We start from the raw sequence: 16,612 nt of genomic DNA, 5'->3' as shown, positions 1-16,612 counted from the left end.
GTGGAAAGCACATATTCTGTGTAAGCAATTAAAGCCAGAACATCAAGTACGATTTGGTGAACTTTAGTAGAACAGTTATTAAGCAACAACTTTGCTCTAACACATTGTGAAGTCTCAACTTTTCAAAAAAGGAGAAAAGCTCTTCAGCACTACTAAAGCCTGAATCCATTTTTGGTTTATTGTTAGCAAAAGGCTGTCATCAAAACTAATTTTATGTCTGTTAATAAATGAGTAATAAATAACAATTGTTCCAAATATGAGTAAACTTCCAGGGAAAAATTATGGATATAGAAATCTGTCATCATAAGTGACTTTGAGCATGATGAAAATTATAAAAATACTCTATTTTATTTCAACTAAGTGTTTTATAGTTTTCAAGATGTATTCACATCTATCTTCCCGGTCAATCCTCACAGGAACTGTGTGAGGTAGGTAAGATTTATCAGCCAATGTTGCCAATTAAATAAAAAACAAAAACAAGTGAGGCTCAGAGAGGCTCAGGCAGCTTGCTTAGATTGTAAATGGTGGAGCTGGGGTCAGAAACCAGGTTTTCTGAATCCTACATAATGAACTCTGTGGTCAGCTTTCATAAAATGTTTGCAAGTAAAGGCTCATTGCTTGCCATTTCCTATGTATATAAAATAGTAAGATCTACCTTTTTAGATCGTTCATCTGAAATGTAACTTACAGGTTATTGGGAAGCAAGATTTGGAACTTACGAAGAAGGAGGAGGCGGAGGAAGAGGAGGAAATGGAGAAGAGGAAGAAGAAGAAAGGGAGAGGAAGAAGAATGGCCCACATTTATTGATTGTTACTCTCTTCCTTACATAACCCCTACAACTATTCATTAGGGATATGTTTCTTTTCCTCTCATTTTACAGATGAATGAAGAGAGGGTCAGGTAGCTTTCCAGAGTCACTTAACCAATAGGTTTCAGAACAAGGATTACATGGAGGTTTGTTTGATCCAAGTCCCGCGTTCTTCTCCCGAATGCAGGCTCAGCTACTGACAGGACCGCCCCAATTATAAGTACTGATGCACCCATTCTCGCAGACCTGCCCCAATGCAGAGAATCTAAGTAAAGACGATGAAGCCACAGCCTACCACACTGCAAATATATTCTCACCTGGGAAAGACGTGAGCTTCCTGTTTGATATGCTGTATAATCTTGGTTAAGAGCCCCCTTCACATTCTTCCTCTGTTAACAAAGAATGACAATACCAGGGCCATCTTCATAACCATTTACTCTACTTCACCTCCCTGAGAGCCTGCCACTGAAGACACAGACCATTGACCAGACGAGTGGACATTTTCCCCTTTGTTTAATACCCCAGAATGAGAGATGTCATGTAATTCCAGTTACTACCTAATTAACTAGAGTGGATAATATTTTTCATATTACAGGCCTGAAGGCAGACACCAAAATCCAATGCTGGCACAGATAGTGTTATTTTGAAATACTCATGCACAATACAGCATATTTCCCAGCAAATAGATTGGTTGTTCTTACCAGCTTTGTGTCATCTTCAAAACATACCAGAGGCATTAATCCATATTATGGACTTGGAACTTTCTTTTTTCTGCTGAAAGCCTAACTTATTTTCAAATTATAAAACTTAAAAGTGCCTGAAACCACAAAACTTTTTTTTTTTTTTGGCACTCATAACTGAAAAAGAGCTGAAATTTTCCCCCAAGATTTTTATAAGGAATTTGCTCTTAGACTGATGCTTGTTAACTGGAGTTCTTTTTTTTTTTTCTGACCAACTTTTAATTTCCTGAAAATTAGGGCTTATGCTGGAGCATACGAGAAGGCACTAACAAATCCTAATCTGGGATAATGAGCTAGGTAGGTAAATGAGTACGTGTCTACTACCAAAAGGTAAGAATGTCCACAGAACTTTTTTCTTTCCCAATTAAGTATAGATGAGATTATCAGAACAGGCAGCAGTATTCCTTTAGTAATTATGCTAGACTAGCAGTCTAAATTTATTTTGCTTAATATTCTTTTTAATAACAATGTCTATTAAAGACATCTGTTGAAAGTCCATAATGCTTATTTCATGGATAGACAGCATAAGAGCGTGCTTTAAGAATTCTGTTTTCAGTTTAATGTTATGGGCTGTTAAGGAGAAGGTTTATGGGTGTAACATTATTAGTTGGAATTTGACTCAAATTGAAATCAGGCCCAAGAATTTACTTATCCATAATATTATGAAGGGCTTTTTAAAACATTAAAAAGTTTAACTAAACAAGAATATTAGTATAATTTAATGCTTTACCTGCAGTTCTCAAGGCCATTCAAAACACTCCCTGATCACCAGATTTCAAATTCATGTCAGCCTCTCTCTCTCTCACACTACAAGGCTTTTAAAAATCAGAGATTTTATTACATCGGGTCAGTATTTTAACTGCAAGAGAGAAAGAGACATACTTGCTGAATTGTTTGACTATGGATGAAAAAGGAAAAAAAATCCCATATGTGACGCACCCTTTGTTAGGATCTGAGGTGCTAGCTGAGCCATGGGGATGGTGGCGGAATGGGGAGGCACAGGGGTTTCAGCCCAGGTTTGGCCTGGACAGGAGCCACCATCCTAATACCATTGCCAAGTAGAAATGAATCACCCTACCCATTGGCTAGGCTTAGCATCCCTGTAATTTCATTTTAAAACCTCAATGATCAAGATTAAAAGAAAGCAATAAAACATATCACATTTTTACTCGTGCAGTTTGAAGAGCCCCCCATGCTCCATGTCTATAGCCTTGACACTTCTTTTGGCATTGCTATTAGTGACACAAGGAGTAATTCACCACTGTCAGGGAATTTGGCTGTTTCATCACCTACATGAGAGACCTGCATAACTCCGTGGTGATTGCTGTCCAAATGAATTATGCGGCTCCTTCATGCACTTTTTGATTGAACAGTGATAACTCAGATAATACATTATCCCGTGCCCCTCTCTGAGAGGAACCTGCTATTTTTTTTCTTACAGAGCAGTGAAAGAAAGACCTCACAGAGGCATTTAAAGTGACATCACCATGCCAACCCCAACTCATTGCAACCAGTGAGAAGCAACTGCTAGACCCGATTAAATACAATGAAGGTAAATCTTGGTGACAACTCTTTCAGCTGTTTAGAGCTGGTGCTAATTGTTCATTGAGCTCCTAGAAAAGAGCAGATGAATCAATGCCCAAAGTGTAGCCGATAAAATTTATTTTATACTCTCATATTCATACCTGCCAGTGGGAATCCTCTGGATTTGCCATTTATCCATCCATCCGTCCACCCATCCATCCATCCATTCATTATTCATTCATTCAACACATATTATAGCATGCTCGCTAGATGCTCACTAACTAGACACTACTGATTCAGCAGTAAGCCAAACAGTTGTGGCGTTGCTTTCCTAGGGTTTACAGTCTGTTGGAGAGACATAAATTAAGTATTTACAAGTGTGATGAATATTAGGAAGGAGACATGCAGGAAACTCTGGAAGCTTGTCACAGGAGAACCGAATGCCGTCAGAGGAATCAGAAAGACTTCCTCAAAGAAATGACGGTTTAACTGAGACCCAAAGGATGAGAGACTGGGTAGGGAGCCCCTCGGGCAGCAGCCAGGTGCCAAGCCAGTGCCAGGTCCCTGGGGTAGGCAGCAAGTGCTGGGCCCATGCGAGAAGCTGAGGCCTCCCTAATGGGTGGGGCGTATACGGGGAGGGGGGGACTGGTGCAAGATGAGGCTTCTTATGGCCCAAGCTGAGCCATGAACAACAAACTAGGAGGAAAAACAAGAATTATGTCAATCAGATTTTATTATATTATCTTTATTATTATATATAAAAATATATATATTATATATTTTATTATAGTATGATTATACTTTAATAGTCATTATAGTATAAAAATATAGTAAATGATAATAATAATATAAAAATATAGTATAAAAAAAGATTCTCCAATCTTTTAAAAATTTAAATTGCGGGAGAATCTTTTAAAAAATTTTTATCATGTATATCATAAACACTGAGTGTATATATATATAATATACTACAGATACTGTGTGTGTGTATATACATATATGCTGATATGTACCATTTAAATAACTATTATCCTTATTAAACTATTGTTATTTAAACTAAGTTTAGGGGCGCCTGGGTGACTTAGTCAGTTAAGCCTCCAGCTCTTGATTTTGGCTCGGGGACCTGACCTTGGCATGGGGCCCTGGACTCAGCAGGCAGCTGTTGGAGATTCTCTCTCCTTCTCCCTCTGCCCCTCCCTTACCCCTCCTTGCTTGCCCTCGCACTCTCTCTCTCTCAAATAAATACACCTTAAAAAAATAAACAATAAAATAAATAAACTAAGTTTATATATTTAAAAAAATATTTTATTTATTTATTTGAGAGAGAGAGAGAGAGCACAAGCAGGGGGAGTGGCAGGCGGAGGGAGAGGGGGAAGCAGACTCCCTGCAGAGCAGAGAGCCCGATGCAAGGCTCGATCCCAGGACCCTAGGATCATGACCTGAGCCGAAGGCAGACACTCAACTGACTGAGCCGCCCAGGTGCCCCAATTTAAACTAAGTTTAAAAGAAAATAATAAAATGGTCATACTTGTACCCACCATCCCACATTAAGGAATACATCTCTGTACCTTTTAAGATACCCTTTATACCCTCCCTAACATGTTCCCACTCCTGCATTTTTATTTCTAATTTTACCACAGAAGTGCATACCACTAAGCAGTTATTGGTGTGCACGTGTCCCTGAATTTTATATAAATGGAATTGTATTCTGTGTCCTTTTTTGAGACGTTCTTTTATGCACAAAACATATCGGGATTCATCCATTTTGATGTGTAAACATTTCTTTTTCCTGGCAGTGAAATAGATCTTCAACTTACAGCTAAACTTCAGTTCATGGTGAGAGAGACAAAACAGCACAAAATTTGAAAATGTATAGACAACTCTCGAGTTCCTTTTTATTCACTCGTATCTCTGACATTCCTTGCCCATCTTTTTATTCTAAGTCGCAATGAAGCCCATAGTGAACAATAAATTTGCCAAATAATACCTGATATTTGCAAAAGGCTTTACACTTGATGGCATGCAAACATACCATCGAATGGAATACACACAGCAGCAGTAGGAGGTAGGCATGCCCCAAATTTCCAGTTTGACAAGTGAGGGATTGGAGGTCTGGGACATGAGGTGACTGCGAGGGGCCCCTTTTGTGTGGCAGAGAGGCACAAAATGCAGTGGTTTTCTCTTTCCTCCGCATCAAGTGTTGGGCGATGGGAAGTGGGGACAAGAAGGGACGAAAGCCTTCAATGATGTGAAAAGTTTGTGAACAGCTTTCCTGATATTTCATCATCTTATTTTACCCTCTGGGTGTGAGTACAAAGACAAACACATTCTGATTTAATCCCCAGGTCTGCAAGCCACCCTTGCTTCTGGCCTTCTAGAACTCAAGAGGGAAGCAGCACGCCAAGCTGCTACATCGTCCTGTGAAAAGCTCCTTCAGAACCTACTTTCTATGACTTCGGAGCACTGGGATGTTAGCGATGTCATCAATCTGCCACACAGGCCTTGCATTCCAAAGCCTTCAGAATGCTTTCACGCTCTTTATTTTCATTTCTTTCTCACAACCCAGCAGACTTCCCAGGTAGTATTGGGTCCGAGGTGAACCTGGACTTGGCAGGAGTTAAACACCTGTTCAGGGAGGCGAGGTTGTCAGGAGCAAAGCCCTTGTTGGAACAAAGATCTTCTTACTCCAATCCTGTTTTCTTCTCCTTTGTAACATGCTCTGTCTACACCAGAGTATTTTCACGTATGGCATTGCCTGAGATTATGTTCAGATTGTCTCTGAGGTCCAGAATCTCAGCGGCCCACCAAGCTCCTCCCTGAACAGAAATGATTTGCAGAGCCTTCCTCTGCACAGTCAGTGAATTTCCCAGGCTGGGTCTGCAGCCCCAGAGCTGGGTCCTAACTGGACAAAGTCTTTTTTTTTTTTTTTTTTTAAGATTTTATTTATTTATTTGAGAGAGACAGAAGTAGCAAGAGAAAGCACGAACAGGAAGGAGAGGGAGAAGCAGGCTTCCCGCCGAGCAGGGAGCCCGATGCGAGGCTCGATCCCAGGACCCTGGGATCATGACCTGAGCCGAAGGCAGAGGTTTAACCGACTGAGCCACCGAGGCGCTCCATAACTGGACAAAGTCTTAGGAGCCTTGGAGATGATGCAAAACATCAAGTACGGGGGTCCTGCTTGCATGCTAACCTCTAAATCTCACCCTTCTACCTGTTACCCATAGTTTGAAATATTTTTATCTATAAAACAAACCCCTTTAAAAATGTATAGGTCTTATGGCCTTATCTTACATAAATGAATGCCCTATCAGGCTTTACCCTGCAAGAGCTCATGGCCCTCCATCATTCTTCCCAGGACTGTTATATGTCTGCAGCACAGGCCCTGGGATCCACAGTGGTCCCTTGGCGTTTGAAGAGTTTCGATTGACTGCTTGAATTACTCCAGAGAGACCCTGGGGACCCTTGACTTATACCGATTTATAGTGTAGCTGAGACAAATTTGATTAAAGTGAGCTGCAAGGTTGGAAACTGGACACCCAGATACTTGAGCTGCTGAATGAACCTCACCAACAGCTCATGGTCTGAACCTTGGAGCAGTTTCACCCCCTCTTTCTATTCTCAAGCAAAATTATGGGAGATGTTATATACTAAAGTGGTATTTACTGATTTGGGGATTTACAAAGGCCTTGGGGATCCTTCTCGGATGCTGGAAGTCTGCTCTAGCCGTCCACAACATTCTTTGAATGAAAAACACAGGATACAATATATGTATACACATAGATAGAACACACACAAAAGATTGCCATGGACTACTCAGATATGAATGAAATTGTATTTACTTGGTATGATTAGAACAGTGGTTCCCACCTAGGGTTAATTTTTGCCCCCAGGGACTTTGGACAAGACCTAGATATATTTTTGGTTGTTGCAACCAACTGGAAGGGATGTATGGGGTGGTCCTCTACTGGACCTCTACTAATCATCCTACAGTGCCTAGGGCAGCTCTCGACAACAAATTGTCCTGTACAAAATGTCACTGGAGCCAAGGTTGAGAAACCCAGAATTAAAGTGATATTTTCTCTATTGTTCCCAAATTTTATGGCATTTTCATAATATATACATTATTACAATTATGTATTGTGTACAAGCATGTCATTGTGTTTAGGTTTTCTTTTTTTTCTTCTAGTAAGCTTTGTCATCCTAATAGCAAGCCGTATCATCCTTATTTTCTGGAGAATTTCTTTTATGACTTAAGTCATGTCCTCAGTCTTCACCAACAGCTAATCAACCAAAAGTCAAATGCAGAACCCTCTGCATTTTTGGTAAATCTACTGTTGAGGGCAGAGTTCACAATGTTACTCAATTCACCTTATATAAAAATGCTTTCAAATAAATTTTTCTTAGGTGTCAGGGCCAGAAACCATTCATCTTTCTTGGTGAACTATTATCTTTTCTTTTACTTTTTGGCAATAAGTCCAGTGTATTTCTCTTCTTGACTTAGCTGCTAATTTAACTTAGTGCTGAATTTTCTCCCCCCATCTTCCTCATCCCCTCACCCTCTTTACTTTTTGATTTTCCTGTCTTCTTATGTCTTGTTCATTTTTCTATCTGAACCTAAGATGGTACTTTAAAAAATATATATTTATTTATTTGAGAGAGAGAGCACATACGTGAGTGGGGGGAGGGGCAGAAAGAAAGGAAAAGAGAATCTCAAGCAGACTAGGCACTGAGTCCAGAGTCCTACAACGGGCTCGATCCCACGACCCTGATCATGATCTGAGCCGAAACCAAGAGTCAGACACTCAGCTGACTGAGCCATCCAGGTGCCCCTAAGATGGTAGTTTTTGAATTAACTAACTAAAAATGTCCCTTTCTCCTCTCTCCATTTCCTTCTTTCCTATTAATTCTTTGTCCCCCCCAAGTCCTTTTCTTTCTTTATGATTTTTATTCCATATCTTATCTCTTTCATAATTTTAAATGTTGCTAATTTATGCCTCCTTCAGATTGTTGCATGATCTCATGTCCCTATTTGATGCTTCTGCTGACTCTTTTTTTCACAGTGGATCGTTGCTTTGTGTGATTTGTCATTTTTGCATATGAGTTTATTCAGTGGCAATTGTTGTTTGCTTTTGTTGTTGGAATCCCATGCATCTTTGTTAGTTGAGGGATGAGTATTTATATATTATTTCTGAAAGTAGTTAGCAATTTTAAAATACACATATATGCTCAATTTCATGGTAAAAATTAATATAATAAAGGTATGAAAAATTGTTTGAAATTATTACATCATCATGTAACTAGTAGTGGAATGAACTTGCTGTCATATAGCTGCGCATTATTAAATAAGAGTATGTAGAATGTTAAAATATGAAAGATGAGCCTCTGACTTTTTAAAAACTCCTGTCCTGGAAGTAACATACCTCACTGGTCTTCATATTCCTGTGGTAACCATCACAATGGCTACACACAGATACAGGGAGGACTGTAGTTTCTGGCTGAGTAGTTGCTTCTCTGCTTTGAGGGAAGGGCAAATTTCAGTGGCTAGCTAGCCTTCTCTGCCACGGTGGGCCCGTGTAAAGGCCATTCTCCTTTGTTCTCTTGCTTCTATCCTCACGATGGAGTCCCTAATATGCCGTGGTATCTGCCCATCCCAGCCCTCACTCCACATTCAGTGCTTCTCTAAAGATGGTATCGGGGCTTGGGAGACAGACCTGTATGCCCGCCTGCTGGAGTGTTAGTGAGATCAGCCCTCTGCTGACCACGGGGAGGGAGTGGTGACAAGCTATGCTCTGCCCAAATAGGTCCACAAGAGAGTCAACTGTGCGAAGGCAAAGCCTCTGCCTGCTGTGTTCGCCACTGTACCCTCAATACCTGAAGGGTACCTGGCTAGAGTAGGTGCTCACAGACCCTTGCGAATAAAGATGAATGGTTAAATACATACATATGTCTCTCTTTCCTTTTTCTCCATCTAGAAAAAATAGAGTATCTTTCTGCCCCTTTCATCTGTTTCTAGCCTTTGTATCTCATTGGACACCATTCACACCACCTGCAATGATCTCGCATTCATCATTCCACTCTACTGAACTCTCCTTTCCATTGCATTCCACTCCCCCCGTCTCCTGTCCTCTGGAGGAAACCTCAAGCAGTTTGTTATGCTCATTGGGGTCCAGACTCTCTTCCTTTCACTGGATCCTCCTTTATTTCACCGTAGCAATGCTTAATACATGATGAATAACTATATCACAGAATCACCTGCAAATGTCAATTTACATCCTCTGGTTTAGGTGGTGTCCCAAGAAGTCTTCAGTGGAAAAAACAGCACGTGACTCCTCCCGTGACTGGATAATCCCTCTGCCTGACAGGACAGGGCACGTTAAGCCAGGCAACTTGGAGTGCTAACAATGCTTTCAGCTCCCCAAAGGAGGCTGATGTGCATTGAGAGGCTCCTGCTGGCTCCTCTTTTAGGCAGGATCCCCGGCCTCTGTCCTTTGTATCCAGCCCGACTGCTGGAGTGCAGGGGTTAGCCATTTCTAAAAGTTTCTTCTTGTTTCTTCTAGTTCTATAAACCCCCCTCAGCACAGCCCCCCTGTATTAAAAGAACTAAGGCCAGGTGGCTGCTAGCTACCCTGTGTTCTAACATCTCCAGAGTATAGTATGTAGGACCCACAGATCCAATCCCAACTTCTTTAAGAAAAAAAAAGGAAATTTGGGGGAAGAATACTTGAAATCTCTTGATAGTTAAGGCAGAAATCCCAGGAGAAACATGTTTCCATAGGGTTTCTATCTCTCCTCATTTCTGTTGGCATATCTGTGGCATTTCCACCATGCTGCAAATCCGTATCTACTGCTCCCTGGTCCACTGCTCCTGCTTCATCCTCATGAGCTCATCTAAACCTAATTAATACCTTCCAAAGGTCCCACTTCCAAATACCATCAAACTGCAGATCAAGTCTTCAGCATGTGAATTGGGTAGGGACACAAACATTCACAAACATCCACAGCATTCAGATACCTAGGTGGCTCAGTCAGTTAAGCCTCAGGTCATGAGCTCAGGGTCGACTCTTGATTTCAGCTCAGGTCATGATCTCAAGGTTGTAAGATCAAGCCCCACGTCGGGTTCCACACTGGGTGTGAAGCCTGCTTGGGGTTCTCTCCCTCTTCCTCTGCCCCTCCTTGCCCTCTCTCTCTCAAATAAATAAATAAAATCTTTTTTAAAAATGCCATGGATTTTTTAAAAAAGATTTTATTTATTTATTTGAGAGAGAGAGAAACACGAGCAGGAGGGAGGAGTAGAGGGAGAAGCAGACTCCCCACTGAGCAGGGAGCCCGATGCGGGGCTCGATCCCAGGACGCTGGGATCATGACCTGAGCTGAAGACAGACCCTCAACCGACCGAGCCACCCAGGCACCCCAAAAATCCATCACATTTGACAACCATGAGAACACACCTCTAAGTTAACTAACTGCAGGGAGCATGAGTGACCAATGGTCCCAGCTGCTTCCCTTCTGGACCCACCATTATTAGACTTGCACCAAGACCAAACCTGTGGGCTCCCAACCCATAACTGAGCATGGCAGGGGACTAATGAAGACCCACTCCTTCTAGATGCACAATTCCTCCAATAGATTACTTTGGTTCAACGATTCCCTATGGGCCTGGCTAAGACTTTCCCTGAACTGTGTTGTAGTTCGAGGCTCTTCCTCCCCAACTCCCCTTCCTTCCTTTGTTCTCCCCCTCACAGATGTCAGACCTAGCTCTCCTCACTTCCTCTTGCTCCCTCTCCCTTTATCCTCCACAGGCAATTCCCCCAAGAAATCTCTTGCATGTTGAATCCCATCTAGGCTTCTACGTAGGATGCTGGATGCTGGGATGGAGAGTCATGTGGTGGTGATGGTGGGGGTGGTGGTGACTACTTTACATATGGCAGTTGGAAAAGGCATTGGTGAGATTGATCCTAGGCACTAAGAAGTGACTGCGAGGTTGGGGTGTAAAGTTAGGGGAAGGTGAGAACCATGCAGGGAGCCAGGGGGACTGCATTTTGACATGGGAAAGCCAGAGAGGCTAGAGTGCAGGGTTGAGGGAAAATGGCAAGAATAAGAGGGAGAGATCAACAAAGATCAGCTCCTGTGGGCTTTTGTTGATCACCTGGATAGGATGGTCAACTAGACACAAGGACAACACAATCTCACAGGTACAAACAACACAGTGATACAGAGTTTACAATTCCAGTGGCAACTCCTTCCAGTGCTAATTTATTCATTCATCCATCCACTGGTCCATTCATGTTGAAGTTTTAGTTTTCCAAAACAGAAAACTGCTTTCCCTCCATTCATACCAGGCTCTTAGAGCAAGTTTGTTTATAGAGAATTATAAAATTCTAGGGTCTGGACCTCAGCTTTCAGATCCAAAGACTCAATGTTTTCTGCCTGCACAGATGAGATCAGACCGTCAGGGTTATCATACCAACCAAACTCAAAAGAGGTTGATATCTACACCAAAATAATACATATAAAGGCCAAAGTATTGGTTAATCAGAGTATTCTTGCTGTATAGCAAAGTCTACCCAGGGAGTTAAAATTTAATCCCAAGGTTTTTTTCAACACTCATTTCCTAGCAGATGAAAGGCTCTCTCATTTTCCCTAATAGCCTCTCTCCCAGGTTCCACACAGATCATACACACACTTCCGTTAACACATTCTTCCTTCAGATAGAGCATGATGCAATTGATTACATTGAAGCTCTCTTGGTTATAATCTCATAACCACCATGCTTCCCTGAGCTTACCCTTCGGGTTATTGTGAACGAATGTGGGTGTTCTTTTAACTTTTCAATTGCACATTTGTTGGAAAATTCCTTGGAATATAAATAATAGTAGTAGCAAATAATAATTATTACAGATTTTTATAATGCTTGTTTATTATTGGCTAAGCCCTTTACATAAATTATTTCATTAAATGCTTAAAACTACTCTTGGAAGGAGACATTATGATCCTCATTTTACAGAAAAGAAACTGAGGCTGAGAAAAGATAAGTTGTCGTTATGACTTCAAAGCCTATCCTTGATCTCTCCCATTCTCTGTTATTTCTGTGACCTTTTCTTTTCCTTATTTAAAAAAAGTTTAATTCCAGTCTAATTAACATACAGTGTTATATTAGTTTCAGGTATACAATATAGTGATTCAACAGCTCTATACATTACTCAGTACTCATCATGATAAGTGTACTCTTAATCCCCTTCACGTGTTTCACCCATCCCCCACCCACCTCCCTTCTGGTAACCACCAGTTTGTTCTCTATAGTTTGGAGTCTGTTTTTTTGTTTGTCTCTTTTTCTCTTTGTTCATTTGTTTCTTAAATTCCAAATATGAGTCAAATCATATGGTACTTGTCTTCTCTGGCTGACTTATTTCGTTTAGCATGATACTCTCTAGCTCCATCCATGTTGTTGCAAATGGCAAGATGTTATTCTTTTTATGGCTGAATAAGATTCCATTGCATAAATATACTACATCTTCTTTATCCATTCATCTATCGGTGGACACTTGGGTTGCTTTCACAATTTGGCTATTGTAAATAACGCTGCAATAAACATGGAAGTGCATGTATCTTTTTGAGTTAATGTTTTCATTTTCTTTGGGTAAATACCCAGTAGTGGAATTACTGGATCCTATGATAATTCAATTTTTAATTCTGTGCCCTTTTCTTTCTCCTTTTCTCCCCTGCTCTCTTTTTCTCTGTAATTTATTAAAAATTATACATGTAACATATAGAAATATTTTTAAAAATATAGAAGGGAATAAAGTGAAAAGTAACAATGCCCATCTCATCCATTCTGACTTCCTAACTGCAGTTCTGGCCCACCCAGGTTCTTATTGAAATAAACCACTCACTGACAGTTTTTTTTTTTTTTTTTAATAAATCCCACCATATTCTACACACACACACACACACACACACACACACACACACTTTGTAATTTGTGTATTTTTCCTCAAAAAAACCCAACAACTATACTATGCATAACTGAGTGTCTTGAACATTACATCAGTAACTACTTACTGATATATTTCATTCTTTTAAGTTGACTCATCTAGACACCACTATGTTCCATTGATCTGCCTATCTGGGTCCCAGAATCAAAGTATTTTAGTTAATATAGATGCATTTTAATATGATAGAATTATTCTTCCCCTTCATTTTTAGAATTTTCTTGAATTATCACATCTTTTCTTTCAAATTGATTTCACACACATTTTTTTTTTTTTTTGCAAGTTCAAAACAGTAACAAGATGGAAGAGAAAAACCTAGTGACGTTTTGAATGGGATCGTATTAAGATGATAGATGAATTTAGAGAAATTCAGTTTTGTTTGTTTTAGAGAGAGAGTGAGCATGTGCATGAGCTGGGGGGTGGCGTGGGGAGGGGCAGAGGAAGAGGGAGAGAGAGAATGTTAAGCAGGCTCCATGCCCAGCATGGAGCCCAATGAAAGGCTTGATCTCACGACTTTGAGATCATGACCTGAACTGCAAACTGCAGTTGGACATTTAACTAACTGAGTCACCCAGGCACTCTAGGGATAATTCACATCTTTATATTATTTAGTCTTGTTATCCTAAAACAAAAAGTACACAGTTTAGCCAGGAAAACATTTTTGAGAACTAGGAACACAGTGTACTAAGTGTTAAAATAACATGTGCAGGGTATTATGGGTGTGTGGAGAAGTAGAGAGGATGGGCACCTAATCCAGCTTTGTGGCTGACTTCTGGGTTAAAATCCATCTTCCATCATTAACTTGGTCCCAGTTCTGTCTTCTGGAACTACCCTAAATGTGTGTAATTTACTTTCCTCCTGTCTGTTGAAGAAAATGTTCAGCTCTTGGGGCACCTGGGTGGCTCAGTCGGTTAAGCATCTGCCTCCAGCTTGGGTTATGATCCCAGGGTCCTGGGATCGAGCCCCACGTCGGGCTCCTTGCTCTGTAGGGAGCCTGCTTCTCTCCCTCCCTCTGTCTGCTTCTCCCCCTGCTTGTACTCTCTCTCTCTCTCTGTCAAATAAATAAATAAAATCTTTTAAGAAAAAAAAAAGAAGAAAGAAAATGTTCGGGTCTCTTAAGACTTCTCCCAAATAAACATCACCAGTTTCTTAAATAACATAATTTTCCAGACTCTTCATCCCTTCTTTCTTGTAGATGTCAACCTCCTAAACTGTGGTGCCCACAAGTTAGCGCAGTAGACCCTTGCCATGTGAGGAGTTATATCCGCATTCTCGAATTTGTTTGAAGTTTCGTGACATACTTTTCTTGAGGCACAAACTGGAATTCTACAGGTTTCAGTGGAGGAGTACATTCATTTATCATCCATGCACTCATTCAACAAATATTGAGTTGACATTTGTGCAGGAATAATCCCTGAGTGAGTGTAGCGGACTTTCAGTCACCTGCGCACGAGCCTAGCCCTGCTGTTCTCTACTCGGAAGCGCGCATACCTCATGTGAGGGATTGGACAAGGATTCCCTGTGAGGGGCGCCACGACGCCAGTTTCCTGCTTCGCACGCTGTATTGCTTTTTTCTTTTTCACAGTTATATTGATGTATAATTTATGTACAGTACACTGCACATTTTTAATTGTATAATTTGATTAGCTTTTACATATGTATAAATCTGTGAAATCTTCACAATCAAAATAATGAAAGTATCCATCATTCCCAAAAGCTTCCTCATGACTCTTAGTTCCTCCTTCCCTACCTTCTCATCCTCCAGCCCATCCCCAGGCAACCTCTGATCTGCTTTCTGTCACTTAGTTTCTGTCGTTAAGCCCTTTCTGCTTAGTTTGCATCTTCCAGAATTTTGCACACATGGAATCAAATGTACTCATTCTCTTTTGCCTGGCCTTTTTCATATGGCATAATTATTTTGAGATTCATTCATGGTATTGCGTGTATCAGCATTTTGTTCTTTTTACTGCTGAATAGTATTCCATTGTATGGATAGAGCAGATTTTGTTTATTCATTCATCTGTTGACGGACATGTGGCTTGATTCCAGCTTCTGACTCTTCCGAGTAAAGCTCCTGGAAACATTCGAGCACAAATCTTTGTGTGGGCATGTCTTTCGCCTCCATCGAGTAAGTATCTAGGAGTGGAATGGAAGAGTCCTGTGATAGATAGATGTTTACTCTTTTAAGAAACTGCCAAACTGTTTTCCAAAGTGATTGTATCATTTTACATTGCCAGCACCCCTGAATGAGAATTATAGTGGTTCTTTTTTTTTTTTAAATACTGTTAACAGTTTAGCAAATATCTTTTCAGACTCTTTAATGCACACATGTATAAGCATATTTTTATTGAGATATAATTGACATATACCATTATATTCATTTTAAGTATACAACATAATGATTCAATATTTATATAAATTTCAAAATGATCACCACAGTAAGTACAGTTAACATTTATTACCACACATATAACAAATTTTTGTTCCTGTTATGAGGACTTTAAAGATCTACTCTCTTAACAACTTTCAAATATACAATACAGTATTGTTAACTATAGTCAGTCATGCTGTATATTGTATCCCCATGACTTACTTATTTTATAAATATTTTATGGAAGCTTGTACCTTTTGACACTTTTCACCCATTTGCCTCACCCCCACCCCCTGCTTCTAGCAACCACCAATCTGTTTTCTGTATCTGCATATTTAGTTTTTGGTTTTTATTTATTTATTTTTAGATTCCGCATATAAGAGAAATGAAATAGTATTTGTCTTTCTCTGTCTGACTTATTTCATTTAGCATAATGCCCTCGAGGTCCATGTTGCAAATGGCAAGATATTCTTCTCTTACAGTTGTTCTTTATTCACAGTCATTCTTTATCACCTCAAACACTTCATATCATCCATCTTTTTAATTTTAGCCATTCTACTGTGTGTGTATTGAGTATCATATTATGGTTTTAATAGCATTTCCCTAATGTAATGATATTGAGCGTATTTGCCGTCTGAAAATCTCTTTTGAGAAATATCCATTCAAATCTTTGCCCTCTTTTTATTGGGTTGCTTTTCTTCTTCTTATTGAGTTATAAGGGTCTTTTATATATTCCAAATACAAGTCCTTTCTTGGATATATGCCTTGCAAATGTTTTCTCCAAGTCTGTGGCTTTCTCCTTAATTTTCGTAATAGTGACTTTGAAGAACAAGTTTTAAATTTCAATAAAGCTTAATTTGTTTTATCTTTTATACTTTGTACATTTTGTGTCTTATTTAATAAATATTTCACAAATCCAAGGTTACTAAGATTTTCTCCTATTTGGTCTGGAGGTTCTACAGTTTTGGCTCTTATGCCCATGTCCCTCATCCATTTCAAGTTAATTTTTAGATATGGTGTGAGGAAATGTTTCAATTCCTTCCTCCTCCCCCCACCCCGTTTTTCTTCCTTCCTTTCTTTCTTTAGTCCTTTCTTCCTTCCTTCCTTTTTTTCTTTTTCCTTTTCTTTTCTTTCTTCTTTCTTTCTCTTTCCTTCCTTCCTTTCTCATTTCATTTCTTCC

The sequence above is a fragment of the Phoca vitulina genome, unplaced genomic scaffold (genome assembly GCF_004348235.1).
Source record: "Phoca vitulina isolate PV1807 unplaced genomic scaffold, GSC_HSeal_1.0 scaffold14, whole genome shotgun sequence".
NCBI lineage: Eukaryota > Metazoa > Chordata > Mammalia > Carnivora > Phocidae > Phoca > Phoca vitulina.
Note: the sequence above shows the minus strand (reverse complement) of the source record.